Here is a 14,473-nt window from a genome sequence, read left to right as displayed (position 1 = left end):
CCCCACGTATGGAACTCATGAAATGGGTAATTAGAAGAGTGCTGCAGTACAGCATTTTGGGTCCGAAAACTTACTATGTCAAGGAAGTAGATAATTTGTTTTTAGCTCATTAGAACTCTGGGGGTTATTAGGATTGCAGATTTTCCGCATTCTCTGGGCCGGCGGAAGCCACCGCCGGCCCGGAGGATGCGGAAAATCCGCAGCGGACCCACCAAAGACCCACCGCCACATTAGGATGGCTGGTGGGTCCTGGTTTCCGTCCACAGCTTTTCCGCCGCGGCTGGCTTACAACCGCGGTGGAAAAGCTCTAATATGGTGACGGTGTCTGTCAGACACCGTCCGCCATATTAGGATGGCCTGTTTCAGATGCTTTTCCGCGGCGGGTTTTCCACCGTGGAAAAGCATGTGTAACTTCACTGCGGGGGCCCGTTGCGGGCCCCCTAGGTGAAGGGGGGGTGGGGGGTACCATAGGGCTAGGGCCCTTAGGGCCTCATTAGGATCGCGGACGGACTTGCGTCCGTCCGCGACCCCAGAGCAGGAGGGAACCTCCGCATGGCATGCGGAGTTCCCTCCTGTGCAATTAGGATGTGACCGCCACCCTGGCGGTCACATCTTCTATTTTTAACAATGCAGCGGGTGCGTCTTCAAGCTGCACCCGCAGCAATGTTAAAAATGCAGGTGTTGCATTTGTATGCAGAAAGAGGCAGGCACCGCGCAGTGCCTGCCGCTTTCCGCATACAAATGCAGGGGGGTACCATAGGTACACCCCACCCCCCCTTCACCTAGGGGGCCAGCAACGGGCCCCTGCAGTGAAGTTACACATGCTTTTCCACGGCGGAAAACCCGCCGCGGAAAAGCATCTGAAACAGGCCATCCTAATATGGCGGACGGTGTCTGACAGACACCGTCACCATATTAGAGCTTTTCCACCGCGGTTGTAAGCCAGCCGCGGCAGAAAAGCTGTGGACGGAAACCAGGACCCACCAGCCATCCTAATGTGGCGGTGGGTCTTTGGTGGGTCCGCTGCGGAATTTCTGCATCCTCCGGGCCGGCGGTGGCTTCCGCCGGCCCAGAGAATGCGGAAAATCCGCAATCCTAATAACCCCCAGAGTGTGTTAGATCGCAAAACACAGAGTCACCGGCACACTTTCAGTGTGGGCTGCACTTAATTAATATGCACAGCAAGAGATGTGTACATGCTGTTTGTAAGCATAACTATTCGACTGCAGTCCTCAGGGCTGAAACACTTGTCAACTCTGTCTGCAGACGTGTTAGGGAGCAATGAAAAGAGCTTAGTCAAATGCACTTTTTACGAAAATGTATGGTATCAATTTTGTATTTTTCCAGAAGCAGCCTATAACATTGTTTATACTCTTCTTTAAAAAAAAACACAAAAAAACTCACTTCAACATTAACTAATCACACAGACAAATTGCGAACATCTCTTCTCCACTTTTAACTTTTGAACAAAACGTTCAACGGCCACACAAGAGATGAAGCGAATGGGCCAATTCGATCTATTGGTTATCCAATGACCCGCAGAAGATACTCCAAGACTAAGGGAGTATCTGCCGCCTATAAAGTAACAGAGGCTAACACCTCCTAGCAGGGCCAGTAGTGGTGATGGCCTTCAGATAAGATGCAGGTTACGCACCTGGATGTATAAGCTGCTTGGGGGGATTGGAACAGTAGTAGCATCTGCATGGAGCACATGGCTACAGGTACAGATGTAGGTAGGGATAAAAAGCATATTTGGAAATTCACATAAAACGGTTCTTGGAGTCTTCCCGCGATCTCAGCCGCTGATACAGCTTTTGGTGCTGAGCAGGATCTGGTATTGTGACTTGTGATGCTACTTTGATTCTCTCCGAGTACCACTGTTGAAGTTCCCACCGACTGGAAAGTGTCATCAACCTCGTCAGTTGCTAATTTAACCTCATTAGTATACCCAGGGTACATCATATGGCACATAAGTCCCCATCTCTAGATGTTGCTGCCCTTTGAATTGCCCCTGCCTGGGCCCATTGTTGACACCTGCTTAGCCCCCAAGGCTTTTTTGCGTTTGGGGGATTTCCTCCCTCCCACATTACACCTTTGTGAATTTGTGATAGGTGCTTCAAAGTTACTGTCAAGGACCCCCGTCTTCCCTCTCTAGGCTGTTTTTAATTCTGACCATGTAGCACCCTGAAGAAGGTGATACTGCCTTTTGGTTGTGCACCGAAACGTACTTCGGCATCACTATAATCTGAATCGTAACCAGAAAAACGCATTATCATTGTAATGACAAACTATTGGATAAGCTGATCATTGTGTTGTATAATCTACTGGCAAACTGCTGTTCAGTATAGCCAGTTCCATTGTATTGTAATAAAAAAAATCTGTATGGGAATATACCTCGCATCCTATGATATGGTCTATTCCCATATGCAATAAGGTTTTTAATGCCTTTCAGGCTGAAAGAGTAGGAATGGATGAAGTATGACTGGCACATGTATGAGTGTGAAAGCAATTTTTTAGTTTGAGTGGAATGTCACGTGGTTGTGAAGATTTATATATTTGTTCTGATCTAATTTGCAGTACATGTTCAACTAAGTTGCAGTTTATATAGTGTTGAAAACAAACTTAGATTTAGGCTGTCTGTAGTATCTACAAGTTGCATCTCCAGAGGTTTCTAGACATCATTAGTGAGGGAGGATGCAATTGCAACACTTCAGCCTGACTGAACAGAGTGCTTTTGAATTTTACTTGCAAAACCTTTGAGATGTATGTCCAAATGAATGCCTTATACTGCCAGACAAACCACGATTCTCCCTGTGCTGTCATTGCAGCTTTACTGGGAGCATCTTCTCTGACAATATTAAGGCTAAATGGGATTGCAAATCCTTATCCTAGGTAGGGAAAACTCATTTTTTTGCGGTCATTTGCAAAATGACATTTCTTCTCTTTGCCTGAGCACGTAGGGACATATTCTTATGTTATTTTCATTCATTGCACTAATGTATTGTTGTCCTCAAAGACATTGGGCGTGCATATCAGAAGGACAAAGCCAAAAAGGAGAGAGGTCTGCCTACCTAATTTTCCCCGAAAGTACTTGCATGTACTTGGTGGTATTGCTTACTGGACTGTACTTTGTATATAAAGTAAAACAAGCATTGGCATAGCCAATAGGTCTCGCCTTTGGGACCTTAGAAGTATTTAATTATGCAGCACAATATCCTTAGTGCAACATCACTGTTGCATAGCTAAACACTTATAAGGTCCCAAAGGCGAGACCTATTGGCTATGCCAATGCTTGTGTTTTTTTTTACCATTGAACGAAAACGAAAATAATTTTTCTTCAGCCTTTCCTCGTCTTGACTGTCCCCGACATCCAAAATGCCACTGCCCCCCCATGTTCTCTTCGATTTATTCTTTACAATTCAAGTTCGATGTATTAATTTCTGAAATATCTTACTGCGGTATGCGGCTGAAGGAACAAGGTGAGTGTTGAATGTCAAACATCGAAAACATCGATAGCCGACTACTGAATTCGACGCTTTAGACCCCGGTATATTCTTACGTTGTTACATCTTAAAAACAGGGGTTTACATTCGAGGGAACTTTATTTTTTGCGTTAGAATATGTTGCGCTTCAAAGAGCACTCGCGGAATCAATACAACGGAAAGAAAATTAAAAATAGCATGCAGCACCTGCATTTATGTTTTATTCTGCTCACGTGAATTAGCGAGAGTTTTCACAACTGTGTACATTATTGTAAAACGGCCGTTCGTCTTCGATTTGTTATCTTCTGTAGAGTTAATAAATGCATTTTAATGTTTAAAAAGTAAATTTGTTTTCATTGATTTTGTACTTGTTGATTTTTATAAAAGCGTATTTCAGGGCATAATTAATAATTATTTCCGCGATGCTAAAATGCGTGGCACTAGCGTTCAATGTTTATGGATTCGAAGGTGCCGGCTGTACGTTTAATGATCTGAGCCCAGTTATAAAACTGTATTTTGCATATTCTGTGCTATCTGTGGGCATAGATTGGCGACAGTGACTGGCAGTATGGTTGGCGGGGCAGCCTGGCACACCCGGTTATCGCATATACAAAGGCCCGTGGTCTTGACGGGTGCCTGGCACTTCTGGAACAGACCAGGAGTTCTACATGGCCTTATTTTAATTCTAATTATAATGTTTATAGAACAGATGCACGGCTTAACAGCTAGATCGACCGACTTTGAAGGTGGGGAACCAGGTTCAAGTCTGGCGGGAGCCTCAAACATTTTGTGATTTTGAGCAAATTGCTGAATCTCTCCGTGCCTAAAAATGTATGTGTCCATCTGTAATGCAACTCGTGCTCTTGTAAAGCGCTCTGATACCTTGGGTGGAGTATGCGCTATATAAAACTGGAAAAAAAAGTCTGCAACCCTTCTGAACCCCTCTCTATTCATACAACACAAACCATCATTGTAAAGGGGCCAAGCTTTGCTCGAACGTATTGGTGCTTGTTATTTGTATATCAATTTGCCGGTATGCCACCTGTCAGTCACTGCCTGGAAGAGGCCCAACCCTGGATTTTAATTACTGCAGTTTGGCCCTAACTGCTAAATGCGACATTCAGTTAGTCACGGTTTTAAGCTTCCGGCACTATGCCTCCTGGGAGATGTAGTTTCGCTTCTTCCAGTGTGAGCCAGGGCTACAGTAGCACCTCAGCAAAGAGTTGTTGGCTAAAAGCAAGCATCGTGTGGATGTGTGGCGCGTGCCAAGGAGGCCCCGGGCTGCCATGTTTGGCACCCACCTCAGCCCTTCAGTGAGCGCAGTAACGAATGTCCCGTTGTTGTACAGATGAAGCCCCGGCCAGCAGAAATTAAAAACAAGACAGATTTCCCTGCCTTTGGATCCTCGAGATGACCGCCACTTTAATAGCGCCCGTCTTCATGTGCTGCAGACTGCAGCTGACAAGTAAGTCGCATAAATAGCAACCGAGGATTTAAAAACAAGAGGACTCCTGGCCACGTCACCACGCCTAAGCGCTGCAGGGGGTGGGGCATAGCCGATTCCCTTGCGAGAGCGTGCAACACTATGGCATCACCATATGGCGCTGCGCACTCCTAAAATGGAATTGCCAAGATGTGCACACGTTACATTGCAACACGTGCACGTCTTTGCCCCCAAAGCTGTGGCGATGGCTACAGGTCTCTCTCCTATGCAACGCATGCACACTGCATAGGCGAGACCTAAAAATTATCAGGACAAAAAGCACCCCTGGGGCCCTATTATGTGTTGGGTGCACTTTCCCTGTTAGCGCCCAGCGCACCTTAAAACTAGTGTGCCAGGCGCAAACAGGGAAAGTGCGCCATTTAACATAGAATGCGTTGCCCCCAGTGCAGCCACAAACTAATGCTGCCCTGGAGGCAGCGTATTCAAATGAAATAAGGAGGGGCTTTAAAGCAGCTGCTCTGTGTTTCACAGTGCAGGCGGCAACACGCCTGTACTTTTAAGGGGGGTTCGAGATCTCCTTGCAGTAGGGTGCAGTGAGTGACTGCATCCGTCTGCAAGGTAGGGTGATCAGAATTTTAAAGCCAGAAACCGGGACATTTCCCAAAAATAGAAGAAGGACTTCAATTTTACTTCAACCCAGCACACCACATGACAGCGCTCCTTCGCAGAGAATTACAGAAGTGGCAGTAAGAACATACATAAAATGCCATTTTTAGAGCCAGTAGCATGGCTGTTAATTAATTTGCTTTCTTATAACAGCTGCTAACTATCCCTGCTTTGCAAAACATATAAAAATAGCTCCCACCATTTTTAGTTGACCAGATCGAAAAACCAGGACATGAGCCTAATTTCCGGAAATCTGCCGGGACAGCTACCGAAAAACCGGACTGTCCGGGCAAATCCGGGACACCTGGTCACTCTTCTGCAAGGGTATGCCTGGGGGGTCCATAGGACCCCTTTTCCCCCCTCCAGACAGCTGCTCTCAGGGGGCTCACTGAGAGTGTGCCACCTTTTCAGTGTGCACTGTCTGTGCGCCGTCTGACAGCTTCTTTGCCTCTGTGCCATAAAATGGGGCCGCACAGAGGCAAAGGGATTTCCTCATTTGCTTGGAGCCACGCCCCCATGCAAAGGAGGGAACGCCCTCTGAAGATAGTGCTGGCGTTTTACATGCACCAGTTCTATTGGTATTTACAAAAGGGGACGCACACGCGTCTGCAGCCCCTTCTGTAATACCAAAGTGTCCTGGGTGCGCGCAAATCCCATTGCGCCCCCGGGGCACCTTGTGTAATACAGCCCCTGCATGATAATGAATACACTGACTTTCTGTTAGCTGACACTGTACCTATAACATATTTACGCTGTGAAGCATGCGTTTCTTTGGTAGTCTGATAATATGACGCTAACTGCTATTTGTGCAGATTTTCCCACAGGGTATTTTTTCACCTTAATGTTCCACCAAATCAAGAATTTATTTCTATAGGATACGTTGTTAAGAAAAGCTTTGCCTTTGCCGGTTCTCTGTAGAAGCGACCCTGGAGGGGATTATCCGCTCTTCAAGTTTATTTTATTTATTTTATTTTATTTATGCGATTTTATATAGCGCAAACTTTACCCGAAGGTGTCAGAGCGCTTTACATAGGACCCAGTTTCAAACATAAGGACTGGCGGTACAAAAAGAATTAGCAAATTTTTGACTTACATAAGAACCAGTTGAAAACATACGGACTTAGGATTACATGCGTTATAAAAAAGGTACAAACAGAAAAAAATTGCAAATGTACAAGAGATAAAGTCACACAAGGAGGAGATACAAATGGATAAACTCTAGGCATATACTAGTGAAATCTCTATCTACTTAGGGAGGGGATACACATGGATATACTCTAAGAGTCACATAGGAAAGGTAGAGAGCAGAGCGGACTCCTGCATAAACTAGTGATTAGAGTTATCTCTATATACATAGGGAAGGGGTAAGACTGGATATACTCTAAGAGTCACATAGGAATGGAAGAGAGCACAACGGTCTACTGCATATACTAGTGATTAGAGTTATCTCTATATACATAGGGAGGGGATACACATGGATATACTCTAAGAGTCACATAGAAATGGAAGAGAGCGCACCGGTCTACTGCATATACTAGTGATTAGAGTTATCTCTATATACATAGGGAGGGGATACACCTGGATATACTCTAAGAGTCACCTAGCAATGGAAGAGAGCACAACGGTCTACTGCATATACTAGTGATTAAAGTTATCTCTATATACATAGGGAGGGGATACACATGGATATACTCTAGGAGTCACATAGAAATGGAAGAGAGCACAACGGTCTACTGCATATACTAGTGATTAGAGTTATCTCTATATACATAGGGAGGGGATAAGACTGGATATACAGTCACAGCACCAAGGGATGGACAGAGAAGGGCAGGAAAGTGAGACAAACCAGAGAGGGAAGCAGATAGTAACAAGTAAGAGAGCGAGGACTGTGTCAGAGGCATCAGGAGAGACAATAGAGAGGTCACTAGGACAGAGGGGGGAGGTCAGAGATCGCTAAAAAGGCAGAGGAGAAAGGTAGAAGAAGAAGTGGGTCATAAAAAGAAAATGGCGGGGAACACAGAGGACCAGGTCTGAAAGTCCAGGAAGAGGGCTGCCATAGCCAGCAAGTCCGGGGGGAGAAAGGAGTCCGCAGCAACGGCCGTGTGTCCACCATCGCGTGTCCACCATGTCCTTGCTGCAGAGAGAGAAACTCCACCCCGGTTTGTCCCCGGAAGCGCGTGGTCCGCTGCTCACCTCTGTCCCGACAGTGCTGCACGCCCCCAGGAGTCCCCAGACACTCAGGATCGGCTCCGTCGGCCGCCTTCAACACTGGACGCCACCCTGGAGCCAGGCGACTGTTGCCGATCGGGGGCCACCTCGTGCCTCAATGTGGTGTTGGGGGCAGCAACCAACTCCCCAGCTCCCAGATCGCCGCCGATGGATGGGCGGCGCCACGACCACGCTCGGTGTGATCGCGGGCTGTGGAGCGACGAGGCAGAGACCAGGACAGCCAAAATGGCGGGCCGTCACCGATCGCCGTCACCCGCCTCTACCTACTCATGACATTTTTGGCGATTTTCTGAAACTATCCTGTATCAATTAAAGAAATCAATCATTTTGATGCCTACATTTTAGAATGAAAGTTTCTGTAGAGGTGGGCTAGGAGGTTATGTCTGATAATTAAGAAGGACATGTCTATTTTGCAGAAGGTAAATACTGTTGTGGTAGGTATATCCATTGTGCTTTTGTTGGGCAGTTAATGGATTATCCTCAAGGTGCTAGCTTTCTCCACTTGCTTACTTCCAATACTATCTTTCTGGTTTTCTCCATCTCTTCTGAGATTGGTAAACTGGGGTAAATGCTCTTTCACTGCTTTATCAGGATTTACAGGTAATTTGCAGTATGGCAGTTTTAATGTTTGCAAAATTTGGATTTTGTTTGTGTCAGATCATACGATTAATTATATTTGTCAACCTGATATAAGGTTTTCCTTTTCTACAAGATCTGTTCTCTAAGGCATAAGTAGAGTAAAGATCTCGTCTGATGATGCTCAATCAATTTTCCTAATTTGATCAGTTTGTCTGTTAAATAATCTAGCCCAGTAGTTCTTAACCTGTGGCCCTGAGACATAAGGGGGTCTGCAAAGCCTATTCAAGGGGTCCTCGGCTGCTTTGTTTAGAAAATTAAATATTTACACATTAATACAGGGTGTTGGAAAGTGCCTCCTTTTGACATGTCACCCCCACTTTTTGCGCACGAGTACTGATGTTCTTGTTTGGATGCGCACAGGGTCCCCGCTAACCAGGTTCCAGTGCCAGTGCTCTTTCCCTAAAACTGCAGCGTGTTTTATTGTAATCCAAGTGGCAAGGACTTTAGCACCCATGTAAGTCCCTGGTAAATGGTACCTATGGAACCTAGGGCATGGGTACTAAAGAGGGTCCCTTTGGGGTGCAGCATATATTATGCCACCCAAAGGGACCTACACAAAAACTGCATGTAGACTGCCATTGCAGGATGGGTGAAATGGGTAAAGCCATTCTAAAAACATGACATTGCCCACTCCCTGAGTGCAATGCCCAAGTACACTGCATGTCTTATATGTAAGTCACCCCTACAGCAGGTCTTAAAGCCCTAAGCGAGGGTGCATTATATTACATGTGAGGGCACATCTACATTGGCAGATATGCCCATGTGACGTCTAATTCCATTATTAAGACATTGCAAGTTATCAGGAAGCCATGTTAAATGTATTTATTGGACACTGGTCATTATGAGTTACCCAGTTACATAATGGGTTCACTAAAAATAATGGTGTTCTGTATCAAATACCTTGTCTCAATAAATCTATACTGATGACAGTATCAAATTTATTGTGACATGCACCCAGAGGGCACCTTAGAGATGCCCCATAAACCTACTAGGCCTCTAGTGTGTTGGCTGACTGGTATCGTCCAGCCTGCCATCACAGACACGTTTCTGACCCACCATAAGTGAGAGCCCGTGGTCTCAGAGGCAAGAAACAATGCCTGCTCCCGGGGAAGGTGGTCACACTTCCTTAAGCAGGATGGATAGTGATTTAGCATACAATGACAGAGGCTTCAAAGCCTCTGCAGCCTTTAATGTGTGACCCTGGCTTCCCCCAGACCTGAGGCACACCACCCCTTCCCCTGGGGCCTATTTGGCACCAGAACAGGCAGGAAATGAGCTAGTCAGAAGACATGTCACACTTGCAGGCTCAGCACGGCACTAAGGTGGGCTACCTGAAGTGGACCATCGAAGAAGGATTTCACAATCTTGGTTTTGGTGAAACTAGGAACTCTGGGTCAGTATTATTTCCACTCCTCACAGGAAGTGGTCATATAGGGGATGTAGACACCGCAGGGGCATGTAGCCCATTGGCTACTACCCTACACTCCCCTAAACACCCCTACATTTAGTATTTAGGGGTCCCCTCGACACCAGACAGACAGATTTGTCTACCTGGGAACAGAAGAAGAACAAAGAAGAGCTGACACCGCAAGAACAAGGGACCTGCTCTGAAATGGGCGCCAAACCCTGCCTGACTGCTGGTACCCTCGACAATTGCAGGGTCGACTTGTCCAGAAGCTACATATCCTCGCCAAACCACTGGAGGACTGTCCAGTGCTTTAACAACCATTTACCATCTCCCTTGCGGTGTAGGAGCCATCCCACTGTATCTGCAGGCGCCGACCGCACATGTCAAGTAATTCATATTGCTGGCCATCGGGCCCGCCGAGGGATTATCTCATCAGGATGAGGTCACCGTGGTTCCAAGAGGCCAGCCCATCTCTCCAGTGAGTTTCGAGACGCTAGACCCTCCAGGATCCTGCCTACACCAATACCCTGGGTACTGGAGCATTTACCACAACCAAGGCTTATTAAGTATCCAGTCTGAACATCACTGCCGAAAAAGCCGACCTGTCGACGAGGGACATCAGGACAGATGAGGCCCACACCGAGACTGGCATTTCTGCCCGGTTTTTTTCTCCTCTCAAGGTCACCCAGGCACTGGGAGAGCCTCTAACTCAATTGACCCACCGGACAAAGCACCTCTGCACCCGGGACCCCAGTGCAGGTCCAAGGAAACTGACTGCATTCCCTTCCTCTAGAGACCCTCATGAGCCGAGCCTGGGGTTCTGCCAGACTTGTCCCCGATTGTAGCATTTTTGTTAGAGGTACAGTTCCATTGACTTAACGTGTGGCTCTCGAGGCTAACGACTAGATCATTACCTCTGCACCTGGACACACCATGGCAGGTAAAAAAGAACTGCTGGTGGTTGTTTGGACCTTGGCCCCTAAGTACCTTAAGTCCTAAATGGCACCTTCAATAACCGTTCACACGTATATGTATGCAGTGTATGTTTCTCCTGTTGGATAACATTACAGTGTTTGAGGCTCATACCTCAAAAACCGCTATTTGACTATTTTACTGTTTTCTTGTAAAATACCCAAGTCCTAAAGTCCTTACCAGATTCAGATGATCTTGGTGTCTAAAATGATTTAAAAATATGTGGTATTTTTCTAAATTGGTCTAAAATAATTCTTGAATGTGTATCTCATTTATTGACTCTGTGCGTGTAACAAATGCTTAACACTTCCCTCTGATAAGACTAACCTGCTTGACCGACTACCACAAATAGAGCACAAATAGAACATTTGGGATTATTAAAGTAAGCCCTGCAAACCAATAAGGATAATCTGAACTTCTTGCACGGTGTGCTCCTACACTGACCCACTACGTAAAAAGCCAGCTTCCTACAAAGTGTATATAAATAAAAAAGCAAAATATGCAATTGAAAATTTTACAACCTGTAAATGTGAAGGAGTTTGAAATTGGAAGCAAAAATTAAGACAGTATCGTCAGATTGATTCATAGCAGCAGCCCAAGTGCATCAAACCGAATAAGTATGGACAATAAGTGAATTTAGAAATACTCCAACCTTTCCAATAACATTTTTTTTTTTTTTGTGAATTAAAGAGAATATTTCATTGTTGTATATATGTGTGATAAATGCTTGTGTCCGTTTTTTTGTGTTTTGTTTTGTGGTTCAAATTATCAAACATGTTTAAGTCAGGGTCCCTGACTTCCAGTAATTATTCTGTGTGGGTCCCCAGATTCCAATAATGATTCAGTGATGGTCCCCGGGTTCCAGTAATGATTAAGTGGGGGTCACCGAAGTCAAAAGGTTAAGAACCACTGATCTAGCCATTAAGCATCGGACATCCTTGAAAAGCTTTGAAATATTGTTGCAGGGGGCAATATGCCTCTATTCTGAGCTGATTTTTACAAACTACTGCAAAAGATAGTGAGAGTGCATCAACCTTTTTCCTCTCCAACTGGTGGCACTACTTTGGGAACATTTGGCTGAGGAACAGTTACTCCTGAAGCAATACATTTGTATCCCCTCATTATGCCATTCAATCTGTTTTCTAATGACAATCTTCAAAAGGTACCCCTACATGGGTATCTTTTAGCCATAAAGTTCCTCAGTATCTTGGAAGATCTTCTTACTGGAATTGGGAGAAATGAGCTACTGTCCATTTTGGTAGGTAGGATTGCTGCAAGGAGCTGTGCATCTACCCTCCAGCAGGCTTAATATTCCACCCTCCTTATTCGGCTGATGGGTGCCCTTACCTGGAATGCTGGTCTCCAGATAAATGTGCAAACATCAAGACACACTGATGAGGGGCCTCCTGGAACCAATCAAGGAGTATAAAATATATTTTGGCAACAAGTCTAGACAGTACAAATTTAGCTCATTACGTGTTTTTTATTTGTTCATAAATGTTATTGCATTTTGTGCTTTCAAACAGCTTGATGGGCTACATATACATAGATACATTTTTTCATAAAATAGTATTGCATTGCTGATTAGTAATTATGAAACGATAACGTTATAACCTGCAGCGATTTTACTTGTCTATATCACACTAGGTTTTCCCCAGACGATGTCCGTGGTTCAATAATGGCGTCTCACTACATATATCACCCTACTGGATCGTATATCTACACTTCGATATCTATGGCATTGAACATTCTAGGAGAAGACCTCGAGAGTCAGCCCATCGCCGCCATATCTTCGTATGATTCTGGGGGCACCCACCCTTCTGAAAAACAGGAACCTCCAACCCCATACAGAAATCCAGCCCATTTTTCCATGCACTCGCCACGGGTGGTTTATCGGACCTCCATAATCTAGCTATATCCCATTTAGCGAGTGTTAGACCTAGCCATAGGAGATGGCGCTTATACCTATTACTGCCAATCTCATTAATGTTATGAAGCAGGGTTAACCTAGGGGACCTAGGAAGTTCCGACCCCAGGACCTCTGCAGGGCACGCTATCACTCCTGTCCAGAATCTGTCTAAAGCTGTACGTATCCACAGTGTATGTATGAAAGTGTCCTGATCTTTCCGGCAGCGCAGGCATACAGGGGAGTCTATTATTTCAGCTCTCCACAGCCTATATCGTGAGTTGTAAGCCTTGTGTAAGTATCTAAATTGAATCAGCCTTAGACAGGCTGAGATGGCTGCCCATCTGAGGGACTCGAGGTCCTCTGTCCAATCGTCAATATCAAGGGGGCCTATATCTGCCTGCCATGCTGTCTTTAGGGTCTTGAGCGTGGTGTTGCTATGTGTAATGAGAGATTGATATATTTTCGATATTTTGTGTTTGCCTAAGTCACCCATTAAAACCTTTCCCTCCGATGGGTTAAAGTCTGGGTGCGACTTGATAGTGTTTATGTATGGTGTTATGTCCTGGCGGAATTGTAGGTGTCTTTAGAACTTAGAGTGAGGCACTGAATACTATTCTTTAAGCTCTTGGAATGATTTGAGCGTGAGGTCGTGCATTACGTCTCAAACTGTAGAAAACCCTATCTGTCGCCACCAACGAAAGCTCTGGAGATCTGCTAGTTGGAGCAGTAGTCGGTTCCACCATAGCTGTGTTTTGCATGTAATACAACTCGACCAGACCATCTGGCGTATAGATTGCGCCATGTAAGTATTCCTACTCTAGTGGGGGATGGCAGGGCCTGGACGTCCGACCTACTGTATATGTAAGTAATTTGTGTGAGGTCTTTGAGTAGCCATCACTCCACTGCATAGGCCGGGTCATCTGACCCCATACCACCAGTCATTAAGCACCTGCATATGTGAGGCTGCATGATAGGATTGGACATCAGCAGCCACAATGCCCCCACAGTATGTGGAATGGAAGCACATGCGTAACACCACCCAGGATGTCCCAACACCCCACAGGAACTGCCCTAGTACAGCATTGATTTGGGGAAACAAAGACAGCAGGATTGGATAGGGGTGGTTCTGCAGATGATAAAGTAATTGCAGGAGGGAAATCATCTTGAATATGGCAGATCTCCCATATAAGGATAATGGCAATCCCGTCCAGGAACGCAAATCTGTTGGTACATTTTCTGGTGCGATGCCTAGGGTGCGGTCCCACGATATCCTCAGATCATCTTACAAAAAAACCTGCAGATATTGTAGCCCCTCTGAGGCCTGTGGTAGGTCCACCGCCCATCCACTATTCCATAGTGTTCCCTGCATTCGCCAAATAGTCGATTTATGAATATTCATATGAAGACCAGATGTTTCACCGAAGACATGCACTATCTGAATGATTCTGGGACTCGACTTATGCGGATCTGTAAGAAAGAATTGAATATCTTCCGCATACAGCGCAATGTGATCTGAGAGATCCGTTGTCCATTCAATGACTCTAACCAGAGCATCTTTACAGACTCGGACTGCGAAGGGTTCAATCGTCAGCGCGAATAGCAGGGGAGATTAAGGACACCCCTGTCTTGTACCACGTCTGGCTGGAAAGGGAGGTGAGACTCTACCAGTTACCAGTACAGATGTGGGTAGGTCTGAATTTAGTAGCTGAATATATGTCAGGAAG

At 45.6% G+C, this 14,473-nt stretch overlaps 1 protein-coding gene across 4 annotated transcripts in view; it reads right to left on the bottom strand.

The window, feature by feature from the left end:
- LOC147688704 (integrin beta-1-like) overlaps positions 1–14,473 on the bottom strand; it is a 337,537-nt gene that overhangs the window by 67,514 nt on the left and 255,550 nt on the right. The gene's annotated exons all lie outside the window — the stretch shown is intronic.

The sequence above is a fragment of the Lissotriton vulgaris genome, chromosome 10, assembly GCF_964263255.1.
Source record: "Lissotriton vulgaris chromosome 10, aLisVul1.2, whole genome shotgun sequence".
NCBI lineage: Eukaryota > Metazoa > Chordata > Amphibia > Caudata > Salamandridae > Lissotriton > Lissotriton vulgaris.
The sequence above is the reverse complement of the archived record's forward strand: the minus strand, read 5'-3'. Positions and strand labels throughout refer to the sequence as shown.